Below are 4,883 nucleotides of genomic sequence, written 5' to 3'. Positions count from 1 at the left end.
ACTAATCAAACAATTGAATTAAAAACTATGATGAATAAGTATTCAAAGACAGAAAAAGCAACGCTAGAATTCAATATGAATTTGATTATTTGTCACTTTATTGATAAAAGTGAGGCAATTGTGGTGGACTAACTCACAAATGAACACAAGTGACTGCTTCCTAAATACTGTATAAAGGAAATGAAACAACTGAAACACCCAGGGTAAGTAGTTCAGTGTCACAGATGCCTGAATCACAGCCACAGATGCCTGAATGAGAAGGGCATTTCTATACCTCAACAGCTGGGGTTCATTTGTCATACTGTAATGTATGCCCGCTCACATGGTGAAAGTTGCTACGGCTTGGTGCAAACCCCCCCGTCTCCATCAACAGAGCCTTCTCTAAGAGGGAGGCGTTAACAGAACTCCAGTCTATAGAGACGAGAGAAGAGTAAGCCTACTTCTGGACTGAATCCCCAGGGACAGGTGTTTCGTAATGGTCTCAGTGCTCAGAGGAAGCCCTCTAGAGCCTAGGAAGGCTTTCCATTATCATGAGTTGCACTATTACAGCAATCAGATTCCATCCATCCTCTGCCATTGTTTAGAGCAGCATGCAGGGTTGGGCAATCATTTTGGCTCAAGGGCCACATCAGAATTTCAATATTCAGTGGAGTGCCACACATTTTTTTCTGACCTATTTGTTCGTCAAGAGCAATTTGCGGGCCAGAAAAAGGGCAGTTATTTGAAAATGTATAGGTTCATTGTAAATGTGTCATACTTTTTTATCTAGTTTTAGCCGTTCAAGGCCTGGAGTGTTTAAAAATAATAATAATTTGCTCTCTGGCAACTTGGGAAGGCTTGCTGTTATCATGAGTTGCCCTGTAACAGGGATCAGATTCCACCCGTCATCTGCCATTGTTCAGAGCAGCGTATTTTGACGTAGACAGAACTTTATAGGCAGAGGAGAGTGAGAGGAGAGTGAGCCTACCACTGGGCAGAGTATCTTGGGATAGGTGTTTCATAATGGTAGGTCAGTGCTACAGGGAAAGTCCATAAACTTCAGTTGTACTGGTACAGTAATTACATTACCTGTCTTATAGAAGCACCTGTTGTTTTCATCTAAGGACTACACCATTTACTAAATCTTCATTATTAATGCCAATTTACATAAATGTTACCAAGTTTCAGATTTCAGGTGCTTTACATGTAAAGAGAGAAGGAATCTCTTTTCTGCCTTTTGGCTAAGATCAAGTGTAGTATATGTTCTTATTAACAAAAAAAATAACTAAAAAGAGATAGAGAAGGCACCGAACTGCTTTAATAACTTGTAGTAATTTCAAGGTCACATCAGAGTAAGATCCCTGTGGAAGGATGGTACCATCCGATAATATTGAGTGCACACAATCACATGCAGCCTTTGCCCTGATTAAATTATCCCCCAGTCAGCATGTTCAGTACATGGGCCCGGATGGCTTCGTCAAATAAATTAAATCATTAAGTAGCAGGGGTCCTATAGATGTGGCCTTTCGCAAATTATGCTGCACACGCTGTTCAGAGAAAAGGTTTCCAGCTGTGCAACTTTATATGAATAACTCTGGAAATTCAGCCTCTGCTTAATTTAGCAGAACCACCCCACCTCCTTCATTTCGTTGTGCATGTGGGTTGTAAATGTAATTATAAAAATGCAATTTTCACCACTGCTTCACTTGATTATATCAACTTGTTGAGATTTTTCCATCTGAATTAATCAATAAATACATACATTGGGTACCCTCTGTATTGTTACTCAGAACAACATAACAACTCATCGTTACAGAGGCTTTCTTAAATGACACAGTAATTCATATTTATTAGGTCTGTTGTTTTCTGTTGTGTGTCTGCACCAGCCAGAACTGTTTTCGGTCGTTTCTCTTTGGTATTTTTGTTATTTCCGTGTTAATTTTAATAAATATGGACACATACCATGCTGCACCTTGGTCCTCACCTTCTTCCACCAACATCGGCCGTTACACTGGGAGACAAATTCACCTTTCAGCAGGACAATAACCTAAAGCACAAGGCCAAATTGGTACTGGAGTTGCTTATCAAGACAACATTGAACGTTCCTGAGTTGCCTAGTGACAGTTTTGTCAAAAATCGGCTTGAAAATCTATGGCAATACTTGAAAATGGCTGTCTAGCAATGATCAACAACCACTTGACAGATGTTGAAAAATTAAAAAAAATAATGATATATATATATTATAAATATTTTATAAACTCTTAGAGATTTACCCAGATAGACTCACAGCTGTAATCCCTGTCAAAGGTCATTCTAACTATTGACTCAGAGGTGTGAATACTTACGTAAATGAGATATTTCAATATTTCATTGTCAAATAATTTTCCAGAACTTTCTAAAATCATGTTTTCACTTTGCCATTATGGGATATTGTGTGTAGATGGGTGAGATCTATTTCTTTATTTAATCCATTTTTAATTCAATGTGAAATAAGTCAAGCGGTATGACTATTTTCTGAAGGCAACGTGTATCTCCTTATGCCCTACATGACTCCATATATAAAACAGGGATTTGACATTACTGTCTCTAACAAACCACTTTTTACGTAAACAATTCAGTATAAAAACATCTATCATTTCAACTCAATACATGGGCCTACCGTCTATGGCTACCCACTGTATACATGAACAATTTGGGTTAAAAAAAAACGCAAGCATTTCAATTCAATACATGCCTACACAATATGGCACTCTCTATGGCCAAATTATCCAATTCCCAATCATTCAATGTAATCACCTTTTACGATGTCTAAATATAGTGAAACAGTTTAGGAGATAGTTTCATTGGACTTCCCAGGTCTTCCCCTCAGGTGATAGTACAAACAGTAGAACCCCACGCTGCTGCCCCTGCTCAGGTCCATGCTGTCCAGACCAACTGATGAGCCTGACTTTGCCCTGAGTGAGAGAGGAGAGAGAGAGTCCCTATAGACCCTTTAGCCTCTGTTTTGAAGTCTTGGTGATCTAAATGAGGATGTCAAGCCTGGGTCCTGCTTTCATCTGTACAAAGCTATGCTGGCTCAATGAAAGTACTCTGCAGTGATTAGCCACTGACTGGTTTTCTCCAAACACAGTGTGGTTTCACATGAGATGGTTGTTGAGGTAGATCGCCCGTTTGGTTGCTTGCATTTAGCTAAATAGAATTGGTGGTCTTTCAAGTACTGCTTGTGGTATTGTTTGTTGTGTGAGAAATTACATTTATTGTAGATGATACAAATGTATTTTAACATCTGACAACTTGCAATCTTACTTATGGTAAATGTTTCTATTACTAAAAGCAACATTTTCAGTTGCTTTCATATCTTACTGAAGGGTCTTCATCTCTGCAAATCTTTTTTCCATATCTGTTGCTGAAACAATTTCCATTCTGCTGTGATTGTTAGACTTCCTCTCTCACGTCACCATTTAATACCAATCTCAAAAGCATCTCTTCCCTCTATTGCTCCACCTCTGCTGACAAAAAAGGGGTTTACACTCAAACATGTTTTCTCTTTCTAATGTTTCCTTGAACTCCTTGAGCTACCATGTCTCTCTTGAATGTGTGTTGCTTTTACGGTGCATTTACACTGATACATACAGTACATTGTATTTGCAAACAACAAAACACCAACTCTACATATTTGCTCTAAGTATTATTTACCCTTCAGGGCACCATAATGTATGACATACTCTTAAGGTAAGGCTTAAACAGGTGTGCTGGTGCCTGGAAATTAGATTTCGCTGCATTGCCTGCTGGGATGTCTTGCTCCCTGTCCTTGTTAGCGGTCTATGCTCATCACTACTGAGCTTCTAGACGGTGATAGTGGAGCTAGCTCAGCTTCACACATCCGTTTTCACCTTCTACACACACATACATGCAGGCCCACACAGACACATACACAAACACACACAGGGTGTTAGGTTCTGAATGACTTGTCAAGACCTAGGTGTGATCATGGGCTAAGAGGGCAGGTGTTAACCTAACTTGGTAGAGGAGAGGAACTGGGTCACAAAACCAGACAAATCCAGGGGCAAGGAGGACCCATTGTCCTTCTAACCTCAGGTGTTTCATTGCATAATTTAATATCAGAAAGGCCAATATGTTAGAGTATTTTACTGTGATCTATTTTGTAAAGAGTAAATTGCACACAATTCAGCAATACCATAATATGGTGAAGGGTATAGCAGTATTACGTTGATTATAATTGTTTGTTCATTAACCTTTTCATTCATAATGTGCACACACTGTTATTCAACTATGTCCATACATTGAGTTAAATGTTACAATTATCAGTGTTGTAGCACTCTAGACCGGTCTTGGTCTTGAGTCCAGTCTCGAGACCTTCCATTCAGTCAGAGCATAAAACTGCTTCGTGAGGCCAAATATATACACTCCTTTCTTAAAACATGAATATCTTAACTATCTTATGGACATATAGACAAAGCCAATTCACCTTGATGATGTGCAGACTGGTTTTATATTATTCTTAACGATTTCGCACAAACCAGAAAAAAATGCAACAATATGTTTGTGAAACTATATATTCACAGTATTATGAATGAATTGTGGTTTACTAGTACTGTACTAGGTTAGAGGTGCTCTATTTGATAGATTCCCCCACTCCCCCTACCATGGGCTTCCAGTGGGGAGAACTGAGGTCAACCTACCCCCGCCTCCCTCCCCATCTCGTACTTCTGAGTGGGAGGCCTTCCCAGGCAGTAGCCTGCCTAGCTCACAAACTAGAATCAGGGCACTCACTACCACTAGGCTAATTGACCCACAGTCCCACACGGTGACATGATATCATTGACGTGACTTGCAAATGAGCAATAGAAAACCAATCGCACAAATGTCACCATTCAAAAAAC

The 4,883-nt window shown here is 39.5% G+C and overlaps 1 pseudogene; it reads left to right on the top strand.

The window, feature by feature from the left end:
* Positions 1–1,200: 1,200 nt before the first annotated feature.
* LOC118964362 lies at positions 1,201–1,343 on the top strand (annotated as a pseudogene).
* The last annotated feature ends 3,540 nt before the right edge of the window (positions 1,344–4,883 follow it).

Source organism: Oncorhynchus mykiss, chromosome 3 (genome assembly GCF_013265735.2).
Source record: "Oncorhynchus mykiss isolate Arlee chromosome 3, USDA_OmykA_1.1, whole genome shotgun sequence".
NCBI lineage: Eukaryota > Metazoa > Chordata > Actinopteri > Salmoniformes > Salmonidae > Oncorhynchus > Oncorhynchus mykiss.
This window is presented reverse-complemented; position numbering and strand designations above follow the sequence as displayed.